General features: G+C 40.4%; 1 long non-coding RNA gene across 1 annotated transcript; it reads right to left on the reverse strand.

Moving 5' to 3' along the window:
• Positions 1-235: 235 nt before the first annotated feature.
• Positions 236-17338, reverse strand: LOC144770639 (uncharacterized). Its single transcript, XR_013598963.1, has 3 exons — positions 17225-17338; positions 17042-17143; positions 236-953 (listed from the first exon to the last, which is right to left on the reverse strand). It is a non-coding gene; the product is annotated as an uncharacterized LOC144770639 (long non-coding RNA).
• Positions 17339-18334: the final 996 nt, after the last annotated feature.

The following is an 18334-nucleotide window of genomic DNA, read 5'->3' on the forward strand; positions in this document are numbered from 1 at the left end:
GAAAAGTAAATTGAGAAAAGATTAAAACACTTTTGTGATGCAAACACAGCGCAAACTCCTAGTAAATTCCCCCCAATATGTTTGGCCCATCTTTCATTGACTCAAAACTATTGCATTTTTCAATCAAATCAATCACTTAGGTACAGTATAACCAGTGGTTATTAAAGTTAACATGGCAGGCAGCTATTTGAGTCACTGACCCACAGTGACAATTGGAAGAGGAGAAAAGCACGCAGACAGATTAAAACATTTTATTAACAGGACTTGTTACATCACTAGTGGTGTGATTTTCACCACATTACTGGTTATGCTATGAAGCAGTAAACTTTTATTATAACCACTCACTTGAATATAAGCCTAAGAATTTTTTTGCTATAGTCTCTTTTGTGATATTTATGCTTTAACAGTATCTCTGATCTTCATAGTCCTTCATTAAATGAATCTATTGATTTCTAGTGTGATTCCTTCATCTAGGCAAATACGTTTCAGTGATATGAGAGTAACATACCATGAAAGGAGTATATTATGAAATTGTAAAATGTTGTAACATTGATGGTATCCAGGTTTCAGTTCTTCATAAGAACATTTTTACTAGTCTGACCGACCAAAACATTCCCCTTTGGTCACACAGATCCGGGGTTCATTTGAGCTTAAAGTGTAGCCTTCATTACAAACGCACTTGGGATTGCAGCCTTCTTTGTTTGGGTCGGGACTCGCACAGCTCGCTGGTGTGTGAGGGGCACATTGCTCAAAGTGCATGTTCGGCTCACACTTAGCCTGGCATTCCGAGATTCGCACACAAACCAAGCTTGTGCTGGACTGGAACACATGGTCCTCAGGACAGGTGCATCTGCATGTAGCGTTACATTTGAGGGTGGCATCTGCGATGTTGTTACAATATTTCACACAGGTCGCGTTGCAAGAGTAGTTGCTGCCTGGAGGACATACAATATCTGCAAGGAAGTAAAGTGTAGTAATCAGCAATGTATTTAGAAACATGGTACTTCTCACAAAAAAATGCCTTGCTCTGCAGGGGTGGCTAAAGTTGGACTGCGTCTCATCTGTCTACTTTAAAATGTCACGGATTATCTGAAGTCTCTCTATATACAGTGGATGAAATACTTCGTAAAGATCTGATTTGCAGGAGAAAAAAGTGTGAAACCTACTTTTGCAGAGAAATTAATTTGCATATGTCCTACCTGAAAATTATGGCAACTGGTGGAGCTGTGCAGGGTCCACAAATTTAGCAAGCAGTGGAATGTAAACATTCTACAGCCCTCATGCCTAACGTTTTCTTTTTCATTGGTCTCCATATTTTTTGTTAGCCATTTATCAATTATTACTCTTTTCCCAAAAACACAGGTGGTGTTGTGTTTTACGCAGCATTTCTTGTACCTCTTTTATCCTCTTTTATTAGTCAATCAGCAACCACAATCCTAGTCAGGGTAAGTGCCAGGCAAATCCTGACTTAATATTTTGCTCACCCTCTGGTATCTTGGCACAGACCAGTCAGGCTTAACTTAGAGGCAATGTGTAAAATATTTGTGCATCACTTCAAAAAATAAAACACTGAAAACACCACACAAATGATACCACTCATGTTAGAAAATAATTCTGACTTTAATAAATAAAACAAAATGACAAAAATCCAATATGTAGAACATAAGATATTGATTTTTAAATGTTTAAAGTAAAAACAGCTCTAAGCAGAGTAAAGCACAAATGGGATATCCAGTAAAGTTGGACCGGGACAAAGTCAAAAGTTCAGGCTGACCTCCATGGAGCGAATTAGACCAGCTGAACCAAAAGAGCGGAGGAGGCGAGCCAGAGGAGTGGGTAAGTACTCTTTCTGCTCATTCTGCCCTTTATTTTGCCTCTTTTCACTTGTATCTGACCTTTATTTTGCCTCTTTATTCTTGTTTCTGACCTTTAGTTTGCTTCTTTCTTCTCCTTTCTGAATTTGCTTTTTCTTCTATCAGCTCATATCTGACCTTTATTTGTTCTCTTTCCACTTGTTTCTGACCTTTATTTTTCCACTTTCGCCCATTTCTGACCAATATTTTTCCACGTTCTGCTAGTTTCTGTCCTGGCTCCTCGATGCAGACATCACATTTACAGCAGCATACCTCTAGGGCTGACAGTGCTGCGCTATACAGATGCTCATAGATAGATTGATTGAGAAGTACTTTGATCTGAGGTTGCAGAGCATTGCTTGTGCTCAGGTCGAGGATGCGTTGTGTAGGAGAGCCAATGCGCCGGTTCCAAGATGCATAGAGGCTGCGAGCTAATTCCTGATGAGTCAAGAACCCTTTGGACGTAGCACGCAGTGTGAAGACCGGTGTGGCAGATGTGTAGGGCAGTTGAGGCAATGCATAAGCTCTGATGAGTGGGGAAGCTGCAATGCAGAAATTCAGCGTCATTGTTGAGGCTGCCTTGGACGGGGATGCAAGGACCTTGCACCGGAAGAAGAATTGTGCAGTGGCAGTCCTGAAGGCAATGCATCGAGTCAGATCAATGCAGCAGTGGTGATGTGTCGGTGTTGATACACACAGCAGCGGTGATGTGCTTGTTCTGATCTGTGTAGGCCGACTTTCAAGGGTCTAGGACTTGGATATCATGACTTGCCAGAGCAGACTCACAGATGGCAGAGCCTGGGTGCTGAAGCAGGGTGGTTGGAAGTCTTTTATGTCCCTGAAGCTTCAGATCAGGAGGCCAGCCAGCTAGCCCTTGGAGTCATTCCAGGTTCAAATGATGTAAGTCCAGTCCTTCTTGCCAAGGCAGAGGGCAGCAGGCCAGCAAGTCAACAGAGCAAAGCAGGAGTCCAACAAAGCAGCAGTCCTTTAGCAGCACAGCAGTCCTTCCAAGCAGAGTGTCCACGAGTTCAGAAGTGGCAGTGTCTGAGATCCAGTACTTATACCCGATTGTGCCTTTGAAGTGGGGAAGACTTCAAATGCCTTTGAAGTGCACAGAGGTCATGCCTTCCTGCACTGGATCCAGACTCACTACAGAGGGTACGCAGCCCTTTGTGTTTTGGATAGGACATAGCCTATTCAGATGTAAGTGAGCCTTGGCCAACTGCTCCCTCCCATCAAGTCACACCTAAGCTCCTGTTGTGTGTGACTGTCTAGGAGCAATACACAAAGCCCGACTGTTACCCACTCCAGACATGTGATCATGAGGAAAATGTCAACTTTCTAAAGGTGGCCTTTTCAGAATTGCAAAGTAAAATCCGACTTCACAATAAGTTTGGATTGTAAGTTGTGATTCCAGAGACATCAAACTTGAGAAGTCTCTCTCTTCATATTTGGCAGTGTACACTACTAGGGACTTATAAGTAAGCATTTTGTCTTAAGTTAAACTTATGACAAACTTAAGTTAAACTTAAGTTTAATTTAAGACAAAATCCTAATTCAAGAAAAAATCCTAGTTTAGGACAAAATCCTAATTTAACAATTAATTCTAACTTAAGACAACATCCTAATTTAAGACAAAATCCTAACTTAGGACAACATCCTAACTTAAGACAAAATCCTAAATTAGGACAAAATCCTAACTGAAGACAAAATCCTAATTTAGGACAAAATCCTAATTTAAGACAAAATCCTAACTTAAGACAAAATCCTAATTTAAGACTACTAAATGCCGTCTGTGAATACCAAAAGTAGTGAGTCTAGGATTTTGTCGTAAGTTCGTTCTGTGAATCGGGCCCAGGGTTAGGATCTGTGGCCCTCATTATGAGTGGACCAATACATTTCGATTCATGTGGAAATTCCTTTTACTGTACATATTAGAAATATAACTTTCATGGAAACTATCAGCAGGTCAAATGTGCTGATTTTTATTAGGGGTCAAATGCTCAGTAAATACTAGAGCATGACGATTTTGTAGCAGTAACCACCAAAATCCACATAATTCCCCACAAACCCATGGTAAGCGATCATTATCACACACAATAAATACCTAGCACCGTGGTGCCAGTTTTTCTAAGGTGCAATCATCATCACATGTGATAATGGCCAGCTTCTGAAGAGGTCCTACGCCTTTAAGTTTCTCATTGGTATTTTGGGAATGGGCCCAAGAGATCACAATCCTCTTGAACTTAGTCACATTAAGCTATTGGCAACAGTTGTGTGTCTCTTCCTAGCATGACGTTAGTTTACTAAAATCCTGCGAACAGGCCAACAGCCTACTGTATTCCTGAACATTCCCACTAAATCTGAACTTTAATATGCACAGAGGCAAGTTCCTCTAAAAGGTAGGAAGGATTCCCCATAAGACTTGTCCCGAATAGTTTTGCATCTCATGCTAGGAAACAGCCTTTCTCTACTTTGTAATATTGTTCCAGAGGTTAAGAATTCAAGTTATGTTTAAACCTACTATTTCAGAGTCTTTAAAAGCTCACAAAGGGATTCATTTAAGCACACCAATGAGGGATGTTTCCATCTCACAAACTAGTTTTAAGATTCCATTGGGATGAGTAAACAAGCATAGAGTAATAGTTGATCTTGAATTAAATCTGTAAAATGTTTTCAATCCTTTCACACTTACATACTTTCTAGTACAATGTAGTTTGACCAGTATTCCTAGTGGTACCTAAATCCTCCCACCACTGCATGCAAATTAAATTCCAACGTTAGACCAGTCAGCCCAAACCTTTTGCCTCTCCTCCTCCAGTTATGCCAGTTATGCCTGCACTTATTTATGTTGGCCTTAGGACTCCATGTACTTTACTACTGCCAACCAGTGCTATAAACCTTGTGCTCCCTCCACTAAAACATGGTTACATTGGCTAATACCCAATTGGCATAATTAATTTACTTATAAGTCCCTTTTAGAATGGTATACCATATAGCCAGGGCCTGTCAATTAAATGCTACCAGTGGGCCTGCAGCACTTATTGTGCCACCCGTTTAAATAGCACCTTAAGACATGTCCCAAGTCTGCCACTGCAGTGTGAGCACAGTTTTAAACTGCCAATTTAGCTTGGTATGAGAACCCCAATGCCAAGCTTTAAACTGTGCCATGTAGATATTGAACAGCATCGGGCTGAGGGAGGATCCCTGTGGGACGCCGCAGATGATCTCGGTGGTTTTTGAGCAGAAGGGTGGGAGGCGGACGCTCTGTGTTCTGCCGGAGACGAAGGATGTGGTCCAGGCCAGGGCCTTCTCTTGAATTCCGGCATCATGGAGGCGTGCTGATAGGGTGCGGTGGCAGACTGTGTCAAAGGCTGCTGATAGGTCCAGGAGGATGAGGGCGGCTGTTTCTCCTTTGTCCATTAGGATCCTGATGTCGTCAGTGGCGGCAATGAGGGCGGTCTCGGTGCTGTGGTTGCTGCGAAAACCGGATTGGGAAGGGTCCAGGATGTTGTTGTCTTCAAGGTAGCGGGTTAGCTGTTTGTTGACAATCTTCTCTGTCACTTTTGCCGGGAACGGGAGCAGGGAGATGGGCCGGGAGTTCTTGAGGGCCTGACAACAACCCACTTGGAGCCAGGGCAGAGGAGGCAGGCAATTTCATGTACTTCAAAGCCACTGACTAGAATTTTACCTCACCTTCCAGAACCAGGGTATAACATGGGGACCTCATACACTAACTTTTCAGTACACTTCTGGTCCTCTGAATACTCTGCTAGGAAGAAGGAAGTGCTGTGCTACAGGAAGGACTGCCACTCTGCTAGACTGCTGTTCTGTAAGATTGCTGCCCTGCTAGATTGCCGCCCCATTGTCCTGCTGCTCTGCCACATTCTGCCTGGAAACAAGGACTGGATCTTCAACTGTCCCAGGACCTCCAGAGTGACTCACAAAGGCGGGTTTGCCAGCCTCCTGTTCAGAGCCACAGGGACACAAAAGACTCCTCCATCTTATACCTGCCCCTTTACCCAGCCTGATTCCTGGCCCAAATCGTGTCCCTCCGGTCCTGGATCCTTGGAAGTGACTCTAAAGTTGCCCAGATAGTAAAAATCCTAAAGTGGGGACATGTTTTACTAGAAACTGCTCTGAGAACCAGGAAGAGACCAGGACCAACCTGCTTGGTTTTCCTCCCGAGGTGCATCGCCCGTCGGATTGCCTTCACCTGCTATGTTCTTCTCTGCAGCAGCAAATCCTCATCAGCAGTGCTTCATCAAAGGGTTGTCTGGCCTTTTGGAACTGTCTTCAGCTATTGCCCTCTGACTCATTCGGCTGGACATTTTAGACTTCCATTTCAGAGATTATGTATAAATGTAGAAATCTTCACTGTGGCTTCGACCCAAAACTATCCGGTGACAAAGCCCCCTCAAAACTATCTGGTGACAAAGCCCCCTCATCAGACACTTCCTGCAGCCTTATTCTACTGAACTTCACCTTCTCAGAACATTTTACTCAATAATTGTTTTAAGGTCAAAGGTAAGTGTTGACCAGGCCCACTACACTTCTTGTATCTGAACCGCACTCAATCAAGTTTGGCCATATTTTTCTATTTTGACCCGGTCTCATGCGACTAGATGTTTATGGTTGGAGCTTTTTACTAAAAACCTAAAACAATTCACTCCTGTAGGTCTACTGATTGGATTTTTGTTGTTTTGGTGTCAAATAATATATTACAATTTACTCTATTTTTCTAAAATGGTTTGGGGGTTTTCTAGTGTGTCTTACGGTTTATGGTCTGCATAAATACCTTACACATTGCCTCTAAGTTAAGCCTGACTGTTTATTGTGCCAAGTTGACCAGGGTTAAGCACAAGTTAATTTTAGTGACTTTTTGTGGTTTACCCTGCAAGAGATTGTGGATGTTGCTTGATTAGAGTTCACACCCCAGTCAACCAACAACTCAGTTTCTAACATGCAACATAAGAGTTATGCAGTTAGTTTCCCATATAACCAAGCAATTCGGTAAGGCACACCTAAAATACATTCTAGGACCTAGTGCCAACATCTTCCAAAGATGAAGACTCAACTATTTATTTGTCCAGCATTTTATAGAATGGAGTTTTATTGAAAGAGGGTGTTTTTTTACCAGAAGATCAGCATGCTGTACATTGCACAGACTTGCTTAAGGAATGGTTGATCTCTTTACAAAGGATTTATGGTAACAAGAAAAGACAGCAAAAAAGCTAGCATATTATTGAAGGTTTTTGGATGAAGTTAAAGAAAGATAAAATGATAAGATTGAAGTTGAGGGAGAGTGTGGAGGAGTGATTCAGTGCTGAAAACATAGGAAGACAAGTTAAAGGTGGATGAAAGAAATGAGGATGAGAACTGGACAGTGTGGGTGGAGACGACTTCCAATTGGGAGAGAGTTAGAAGAACAAGGAAGGGGGCGTAGTTTTGATGCTGCTTAAGATGGCTGAGCGCTTCTGAGCTCAGGCTGTTGAGAGGAGAATTTTCAAATGTTGTGGCCAAAATAGCTCTCACCGGCAGAGCAGACATCGATGCATCTCCTCCTGGGCACCCAGTAAGTCATTGGATTTCATTTTTGCTGCTCAACCCCTCACTTTGTGTGTGGTCGGCCCAGAGGGATTGTCTCTTCACACGCATAGGGCGTGCCCGTCATTTTGTGAAGCAGTGAACGCATATCTCGTCAAGCTGGGCCTGCTCATGTCTTTGCGCTCTTTTAGCATTTGCCCAACCTCTTCAGCCCCATGTCCTTGCCCTCTGGTGACTGCATTTTTTTATACTGGACATAGTGCATGTGCTAATTAACAGGAGGTTAGGGCAATTTAAATACTTTAATTCTTGTCAAGATGTTTGGTTTCCTCAGCGCTCCTCTCAGCTGCTTTCTAGAGCCTCTCTATAAACAACTTTGTTTACAACAGTGTGGTACTGCCACATGTCTCAATGTTAAAAGAACAATCTTTGGAGCCTTTACTCTGTAAGGTTTGGATTTTGGAATGTTGCTTTACTGTTAAATTAAATAATTACCTTTACTGCAGTTGCATCAAGAACGATATCCAAGAATGTGTTCACAGTTTTTTCTAATTCATGATTTCTCTTTCCTCAGTGCTCATTTTTGCTGTTTCAAATGGTAACTCATATGGCCGTGTGCAGCCAGCAGTACTCTGGTCTTTCCTCTTTTCTAGCGCATAATTTTATATGGGGAAAACAAGAAATCTTAAGCCATCTGGTGCCTCCAATGACGTTATACTATCAGACACAGGTTCTACATATAATGATATGGATGACACTACTTCTCAAAAACTTGCTCTCATCCAGGTACGATGATTCCAAAAGCATCTTCACTACATAAAATGACACTTGGGTCAAATAAGAGGTCAAAAAAAGATCCACCCTCTTCCAGTGAAATCTAACCCAGCCTCAATGGATGTTATCCTTGAGGAAATTCACTCACTAAAACTCTTTATGGAGGAGACTACCAAGACATTGCAATGTCTGGATGATAAATAGTCTTCTCTGGAGTCACAAATTTTGCTGGTGGAGCAAAAGAATGATCAACTTGCAGCTACACATATTGCCCATGTAGAGGCAGAGATTTCACTCCTCAAAAAGCACACCGAGTATGTTGAAAATCAAAATTGCAGGGATAACCTTTGTAAATATGGTCTTCCTGAAAATACTGAGGGCTCTAGCCCAACAGTCTATTTTCAACCCTTCATTCCAAAGTTTCTTGACATGTCTATGACCACCTCTCTCAATATAAAGATGGTACTTAGACTGGATCCCAGAGTCCCCACAAAACTAAGAGAAGTCATACTGTTTTTGATGTCTTTGGTTAAATTTAAACAACAAATAATCTAGGCCTGTCATGGAATATTCTACTTCCAAGAAGTAGCTAAGGTCACAGCAGATCTCTGGAAGCAATTCATGGCTATGTACTCTCAACAAAGAGCCGTAAAGTTTGGTCAAAATGTACCCCTGATTGCTTAAGACGACTTATATAGAAAAGACAACTATTGATGAGAAGCGTGCAGTTTTTAAGAAATTTCATAAGCAATATGGAGGATACGACATGGAAACCTCACCAATTGATTGATTATTTACATGTTCCCTCGCATGTTTTCTTTCTATAATTATTAAGCTATTTAGTTTCTTTTATGACTTATTTTTATGATGTTTTTCTTATAATATAGCAATGTCTTAGTTCTATATTATCTCTTTTTATGATACTGGTATCTTTTTCTCATGTCTCCTTCCTTTTTGGTTTTAATTTTATGTGATGTTTTCATCCACGTCAAGGCTGCCCTGCCATCCTCTTGAGCTTTGGGTTTTGTTGCAATTGTCTTCTGGTGTTGTCACCCTCCCTTTCTTCCTGTTTTGTAATTTAACTAGGTTTTTCAGTCGTCATTTATATAAGTTGTATTGTCTCTATGTTTTCCGTTTTACTTTTTTTTTGCTCATGTTACATTTTGTGGTTACATTCTGTCCCACTTTCCTCCTTATGCCTCATCTTACTACCCCTATCTTCCTCTTCCATCTTACTGAACTATTTTCTTATTCTTCTGCATGTTTGATCCATTGCTCTGCTAATTACTACGGACAAATCAATGGTACATGCTTTAGGCTCAATATTATATTCTGAGTTACTACAGGGAATATCAAGGGTGTATGTACCCCTATTAAAGAGCAGAGGGTGTTATCCCATCTAGCTAAACTCAAAACTGATGTGGCACTACTTCAGGTGTCACATGCCTCCGAGCTAGAGTCCACCAGGCTAAAACGATTTTGGGTAGGATTTTTCTTTAGTTTCCCCTGCTATGGGAAAGAAGAATGGAGTTTTTGTCATAAAAAATGATGTATTACAGTTGTTAACTAAGTACATGATTCCAATGCTCTGTTGTTACACTCCTTGTTAATAACATACCCATCACATTTTTAATGTCTATGGCCCAGTTGTTGTTGACAACATTTTGTGGATCACAATTTCTGATAAATTGCTTCAAGATGATGATTATTATATTATATTTGGAGGTGATTGTAAGCAAATTGATGACCTAATTTGGATACAAAATCAGCACTCACATTTGTACACATGAAAATGCATTAAGATTTTAATTTATCATTCTTTGCAACTCCTTAGTGTATATATGGAGATCATGTGACACGAATCTTCATTAATACACTTTCTATACTGCCCCGCATAATTCTTAGTCCCAAATAGATTATCTTTTCCATAGTAAGTCCTTGGCCTAGCATGCTCTTCACTCAGTTATAGGATCCATTTTGATATCGGATCACGCACAAGTATACACTGATCTTGACCTTATACATTTTTCGCAACATGCAAGTAGATGGCCTTTTTACAACTCACTTCTTTTAGACACAAAATTTACATCTCAATTTGAAGTCTTTGCCTTTGGATTTTTTTCCTTTAACACCACACTAGCTCCTCATCTCTAATGATTTCTGATCCCTTCAAGGTAGCATCACAAGGTTTTATATGACATGTTGTACCACAAAACGAAAAATCCGTGGAAGTCCAATCAAATACATTACTGGACATTATCAAGAAAATTGAGTATACGTACTATCACTCAAAAAACAAGGTTTCCTTGAAGCACTGCTGTGAACCCCAATGTACCCCAGTATAGGACCAGGTAGCTGCACAACCTTTTACCTTCATTTGTCATACCTTCCTCTACATAAGAGCTCTGGCACTGACCTTTTACCTAGTTAGGTTGTGTGGTTGTCTTTGAAAACTAGCCTCATTTATTATGCATGAGCATTCATATTATCACACAGAAGGATTACCATCTTCTGTATAATAACTGTACAAAAGTCACCGCTCTCATCATTCTTGGACGACCTGCTCACTGTACCATGACACATCTAGGAAGAACCCCTGATTGTACCTTTCGGGTATATAAGCACCACATCTTCGCTGGGCGGTTGCGAGGCAGTCTGAGGGCCGCAATATTCTTGGTGGTGACCTGCGGCACTGTCAGGTATATTAAGAATTTCCTTACCACCAGGGGTCTCATGGAGGTTCTTAGCCCATGAAACTGCTGGCAGTGAGGAAAGATAGGGGTCACAACAGGTCCCCCTGTTGCTCCGTCCACCCATCGGCCAAACCACAATTTTACTCATAACCTGAAGAAAGGCAGTATTGTGCCACCCGCTCCCACACTGGCAAAATTCGTAATTAAGCCCTTCATGAACCGTAAGATCAATGCTGTATCCTCACCTGCTCCGAAAGACATTCAGATGGATCCCCACTGAATCTAGATAAAACAAACTCCCACACACTCATCAGCAGCAGACTCGACTACGGCAATGCACTCCACGCTGGTGTCATCCAAAAACTTCCCAGGAAACTACAGATTGTTCAAAATGCCACAACCAGACTGGTCCTTGACATTCCCAGCCGCAGCCATATCACTGAACACCTCAGAGAATTCCACTGGCTCAAGGGCAACAAACAAATCACTTTCAAGCTGCTAATGCACACCTAAAAAGCCCTCCACAACGCAGGACCAGCATACATGAACCACCGCCTCTCAGTCCACGTAACCACCAGACACTTCTGCTCCTCCCAGCTGGCCCTGGCCACCATCCCTCAGATCCACAAGACTGGAACTGGAGGAATATCCTTCTCCTATCTCACTGCTAAGACCTGGAACACCCTGAATCCCCGCCTCAGATAATGCCAAACGCTGATCCAATTCAGGAAGGATCCCAAGACCTGGCTCTTTGATTGAACCCCAGCGCTCAGACTAACCAGAACCATCCCCGCCTCTCCAGCGCCTTGAGACCATCACGGGTGAAATAGCCGCGCTTTACAAACCCTGATTGATATTATATATTATTTCTATGATTCCAGTTCACATTCTTAATTAATATTTTACAAGAATAGATTCCCTTTTATCAAATTTGTTTGGAAAGGCAAAACCCCTTGTATAGCTTTATCAACCTTAAAAAGAGATAAACTTGATGGTGGCCTTAAATTTCCAGATTAAAAAAAATATCATTATGCTTTCTACCTGAAAAACAATCTGCTGAATGGCTCTTTTCAGACCTCCCCTCGCATCCTCTTTTATGGATATTGTTAGAAAAATCTTTTATTTCCCCCTTTTGATTATAAGGAAATTCTGACTTTCACAACAAATATTTATCAATTTTCCCTACCATCTACCGCTATACCACAATATGAATTTATATGCACATCCCTCACGCATTACATTTCCATGCTACCTCACACATCTTCCTTGTCCGCTACATCAGCTACACATTTCCTATTATTAGGTAACAACTCCTTGACTTCTAGTATTTATAAGTCACTGCATGTTACCTCTGTCAGAACCAAAACAAATATTTTGTTAACTTGAATTTAATGGAAAGTTGGCCTACTGCTCTGTGGGATATGATATGGCTTAAGCTTCATAAATCTCCCCGGTCTGCAAACACTGCACAAACAAACTCTTTATTTTGACCATCATTGTTTATTACTTACACCTATAACCTAAAATCCATTTCTCCAACCTTAAATCCCTATTGTTGGTGCTGTTCTTATTCAAATGCTGATTTGAAACATATGCTGTTCAAAATTGCCCTCCCATTCTACAGTTTAGGAAACTGGTTTGGCCAAAAATTGATAAAAGTTTCAAGGCTGCAATTACGTTTTCCTCAACCAATGTTTTTTTGTGCAGTTTAGCACCTCAATAGCCTCACTTAGCTCCAAGTCAGTACTGCTAGGTGTATTATTAGCTGTTTCTTTTCTTTTAATTATGTCCAAGCTCACAACTTTAACTTTGGATCTTAGTGGAATGCTATCTGCTCTTATCATAGATTAGACACCAACTGTGTTTCTCCTACATCATAAGAGAGAACTATTATGGCTTCGCATCACTGCTTACTTATCCTTCAAACTCAGTTGTCAATAAAAACATTATTGTGTCTGCAGAGCTGTGGAAGCCCCCTTGAAGTTATTCACCTGCCTTTTATATTTATATAATTAAATCATTATGCAGTGTTACAAATATGTGTATGTAATATTATTCTCTTTTAAATTTTTTCATAATGTCTATAGTTAATAATTTTTCATTTTTACTGCATAGTTATATTTCTATTTCCATCTTCCACCCCCTATGCACCTCATACATTTCCATGTTTTTTTATGGCATGCACATATTTTCATATTTATAAAAACATTTCAGTATGAATATATTTGCTATGCATTGCATTTTATGCTTTTCACTCCTGTTCTATTTGATTACTTTTGCTTAAGTTAACTATTGTGTGCTGTTTTATTGTTCCTAATAAACTTTGGGCCAGATGTACGATCCTTTCATTTAGCGCCTCGCAATTTGTGACTCATCGCAAGTCACAAATTGCGAGGCTCTGAATGAAATGTACAACAGTGTTATTACACTGATTTGCGATTCCCAATGGGGTTGCAAATTGTGAGGCTCATTAATATTTATGAGCCTCTCGCAATTTGCGAGCCCATTGGGAATGCCAGCCCTCCCAGTGAAGGTGGCCTGCTAGGCTCAGCAGACCACCATGTCCGGGACTGCCTTTTTTTTTAAAAAAAGCAGCCCGTTTTCCTTAAAGAAAAAGGGGATGCATTAAAAAAAAAATGAAACTTTTTCGTTTCATTTTTTAAGGGCTGTCCGTAGTCCCTGGGACCACTGCCTGCCCCTCAAAAATATTTTTAGAGACAGTCACAAAGTGGAAGGGGCCACCCAGGGGCCCCTTCCACATTGTGACTGCATTACCACCCTCTTAAAGAGGGTGGTAATTTGCGAGTGTTTTGCAACCACAATTGCGGCTACAAAACATTCACACATAACATTGAGACGGAATTAGGAAGGGAATGCCCATTCTTATTGAGATTCACAATTCATAAATAGCGAGTCGCAAATAAATTGTGACTTGCTATTTAGGAATTGTTCATGGCCAACAGAGATTTTGCATGCGCAAACGGGTTCGCAAACCCGTTTGCGCATGCAAAATCGCGTCGTACATCTGGCCCTAAAACTTTTAAAAAAAGAAGAAGAAGAAAGAAATGAAGCTGATGTGTTTTTCGTTTTTTCCAGGAAAGGGCCCTCAGTACATCCCAGCTTTTTCAGTTCTCTCAATAGAGTCAGATAGGGTATGTGCTGCTCCAGATAGTACTAAGTACCAGCAGAAGGGTGGCAATTTTTTTAAATTTCAAGTCTAAGAAACATCTTGCTGTGATCTTTTTTGCAACCCAAAAACTTCAAGAAGGATTACTTACATGCATGTGCCTACAATTCTGCTCATTCCCAAGGACGGCAAATGCCGGGGATAACGGAAATGGCATCATGTAAACGTTTAGCCAGTAATGACATCACAGGAAGTGACATCACATAACCATTTGACTCTGATGATGTTCGATATTTTATTGTCACTTGACCATTTACATATTATCATTAAGATTTCTGAACTAAAAAAACAACTATAGAATAAATAACCATTGAGGCAGTGCTATTATATCCTCTGAGCAGGGACACTGGAATCGTGCACCAGGAGAGAATCAATTTATGTGACGGCGTTCACTAAATTATGCAGCAAAAAAATGCATATTATGCATCAAAGTGCAGCGTATTTTGTGACAGTATTACCTCATTATTTTGTCATTCATGCACAAGTTAACACTATCTGGGCAAAAGTTTTGCCTCAGTAGTACCAGTCTGCCACCCAAATACAGCCACAAGCAACCTGACAAGTCAATCTTTGCTAAGGGGCTTCCAGTGCGCAGCAACATGTGTTGCAGTGTTTTAATTAACCTTTTTATCTGTTTGAACTAGAAACATTTGTTTAAAAATCCACAGATTATGAATCAAATGATCAATTCGGTGGCAAATGCAGCAGAAAAATAAATATGCAGAAAATGCAATGGGCGCAACATTGCTTCATTCCCGTGGCCCTGGCTATGAGTGCTGCCATTATAGGCCAGGACTGATGCCTTGATACACCAGGTCTGTAGCAGTCATCACCGTGAACACAGCCAGCATAGACACATCCACACATGTCTATGCACAGACCCACATACCAACACACAGATCAAAATGCCCAGGCTCAGGCAGGAGCCAAACGCAATACTCCGCACGCAGACACAGCCTTCGGTTCTTTTTACATATAGACTCAAATAAAAGGCACAACCATTATTTTAAGCTTTCATCACACACTAACTATACATTGAATGTGAAGCAGCAGAAAAAAGGCAGTCAGCCAACTTGCTGACTGCAAGTCCATGTGAAGCAGGTGCAACCTGCCAGGTGACCCTAGGATTTGTTTTTCTTCTCACATCTCCCGGAGAAAGAGGCACTGAAAAGGCAAAGTTCAGCAGCAGCAGCAGAGAAAGTCAAAGGAACTCTGCTGCTTTTGGAACCAACGAATAATGCTTTTGTAATAAGTCTGCAGGAAAGCAACATTTTAATTCATTGAAGTTTTACATACTTCAGAATGTTACCTATTTGCTAAATAAAAACATTCTGAACTGGGATACAAACTCTAATTAATTAAAAGGAGTAATTTTTGGTTCAGCAACAAAGTTTACCAGGGTACATTCAAGTCCTCTTTTCATTTGATTCCTGTCACTTCCTTTGTGATATCTAAGTCCAGGGTTCAAGGAAGCAGTGCCAGAGGTTTCAAGAAGCATGCCAGGAGTTGAAGGTGCGACCATCCGAACCCCTAAATAAAGTTCATGCTCATCCCTGGTAGATTGGAGACCAACCTAAGGTTAGAAAGTTGGTTGAAACCGGTATGAGGATGCTAAGAGAAGCAAATTGATTATTGACAACAAGGAACACATCCCCTTATGCACAACTCAGAATGTTAATCTCTTTTGCAAAAACGGTAAAATATGGCCTGACCTGATATTCCATTTCAGGTGCAAACAGGAGTTTTCATGTCAAAAGGAATTAATCTCTGTTATAGTTAATAGGCCCACCTGTGTCCCCTTCAGCAAGCATACCACATTTATAATGCAGAATTGGTCCATTGGTGTCAGCCTTCACTTTGCTAAGGATACCACTGTTTTTGATTATCCAATAAATCATTTGTTACTGTGGATGTGTTTACAGAACACTCATACAAGTTACAAGGTGGGACTATGTCATGAACACTGTTCCATCTGAAATTAAATGACTCACAAAGTGCACATTGTGAGTAGAAAAGTCTTCTTTGACTTTGAATGACCCTAAGCAAATTTCCACTTGCCATTTTGTAGTCTCAAAACCAATGATTTTGCAAATAATAGGCTTCACCATCACATAAAGGATCCTTCTATCAGGCACATTATTATCCAACAAGTATGGGAAAGGGAATACCAACAGAATTGGTAGGTATATAGAGGAAGGGAATTCTCTGTGGAAAAAATGTTTTTCACTCAGAAAAAAAAGGTTGTAAAGGCATTTGCACATTTGTATGTAAAAAGATATGTTTCTAATGTTGCTTGACAAAATGCAATTCACTACAGTGTTGGAAGTTTCAAGCCGTAACGTTAACATTTTTAGTTATTGTGAAAACTTAAACATCTTCAGCTATGCAAAGTCAGAAATATGTAATTGTAGGAGTGTACATAGAATCACCAATCACCTCCTGAAGAGATTGCGGACCATACAGATCTCCGTGGACAACCTCACCCTCGACCTCCCCAAACTGACCCATATTACCTCACACTTCAAGAAGCTTCAATTTAAGATGCTGATCCACAGCTACAAACCACTTCACAATCAAGGTCCTGCATACATCAGCCACTGAATGAACATCCATCAACCATTTAAACATCTGCGCTCTGCCTCTGTCTCCCTCTCTCTTGCCGACATCCCCGCATCCGCAGAATCAACAGTGAAGGATACTCCTCCTACTTCACTGCTAAGTCCTGGAACAGCCTTCCTCTTTACCTTCGAACCTCATCCTTTCTGCTAGAATTCAGAAAGTGACTCAAGACCTGGCTATTCAACTGATCACACCCAAAGCAGCAAGGCTTTACAAATACTGATTGAGTGATGATGAATTGACTGGGTGTAGATTTCTGACTTTTTATGAATAGTGTGATGGACTAAGCTCTCAAAAATTAAAGACCTAATTGTGAGTGAATGAAAAAAGTATACAAAATCACATGTATCACTAAATTTTCATATTACCTTTATATGTTGTTGTATTATCTATTGTAGTTCTGTTAACTGTTGATGGCAAACTAGTTGTACTCTCATACGGAATTTGATCAGCATAAAGCAAAGGCAAACCTGAAAAAGAAATATGCATTACTGATCTGGTTCTTTAAATATGTAATGTCTAGCAAAAATCATCTTTTTCAATGGACTTACATAAAATTGGCAGTAGCAACAGACAGATGTAGGGCTTCATTATTGTCATTTTATTTTCTTGCTTTGTATATACACACACCACGAGGTTACAGTTGGCAGAATATCGGAGTACTTCTGTGGATGTAAAAGAAAGGCAATCATTTAGCTAGATTGTTTTGATATAGAAACACAATAGCGAAGTAAGTATTTCCTAAAGGAGATATGATTGAAAAATACAAGTCAGTATATTTGTCAGTGATGCAAATGCTGACATCTAGTGATGTTGGAATACTTTTCAGAGGGGGGATTGCTGCCAGCAGTCCATCATCACTGCAGTTATAAGGATTGCGAAAACTCCAAGTGTCACGCAAAGGACGAGCAGCAAATAGTGAGATTATAGAATAAATACCAAGTGTTGCATTTTGCAGCATACTGTCACAAATATATTACTAAAGCATGGTGTGGTAGCGTACTGCCATTTACCGATAGCACTCCATTGAAAAGGCCACTAAATTTGCACATACGTTTTACTGATAAAAACAATATAGTACACAAAAACATTTGTGGAAATCAAGTTTCAGCTAAATTATTAAATGAGAATCACCAAGTAAAGTGTCTAGATTTGTTTTGCCTGCTATTCAAGTCTTTGTTTCTGTAATCTTTCAAAATGTATAAAAATAAATGCTTAATTTGAGCTTTCATAACTGCTAATATATTCAGAAATATTTGTATTTAAATTATGTTGTGTGTCAGGAAAGATCATTGGAGTTCCCTTTTAACATTTTGGGAAGATGCTTGATGAACATTCTATAGAAAAGGGTCTTCTTTTGAGAGGAGATAAATTTGTCCCACAAGAAGAAATTAGAGTGAGGCTGATCAAAATGGGACATGATGGACATTTGGGGAAGACCTTCACCAAGTGGAGCATCGGACAGATGTTTTGGTGGCCATCAAATGATAAAAAGATTGATTATTTTGTGGGAAGGTGTGTGGTGTATTCTAGCACGAAAAAAGGTTTAGTTGTCAGAAAACCCCCATTACAACTGAGTGTTCCTCTAAAGCCTAGGAGAAAAACCTCATTGATTTGGTTGTCCCATCCAACTGTTTACCGAGCCAGTTGCATTATACATG

Source organism: Lissotriton helveticus, chromosome 7 (genome assembly GCF_964261635.1).
Source record: "Lissotriton helveticus chromosome 7, aLisHel1.1, whole genome shotgun sequence".
Taxonomy (NCBI): Eukaryota; Metazoa; Chordata; class Amphibia; order Caudata; family Salamandridae; genus Lissotriton; species Lissotriton helveticus.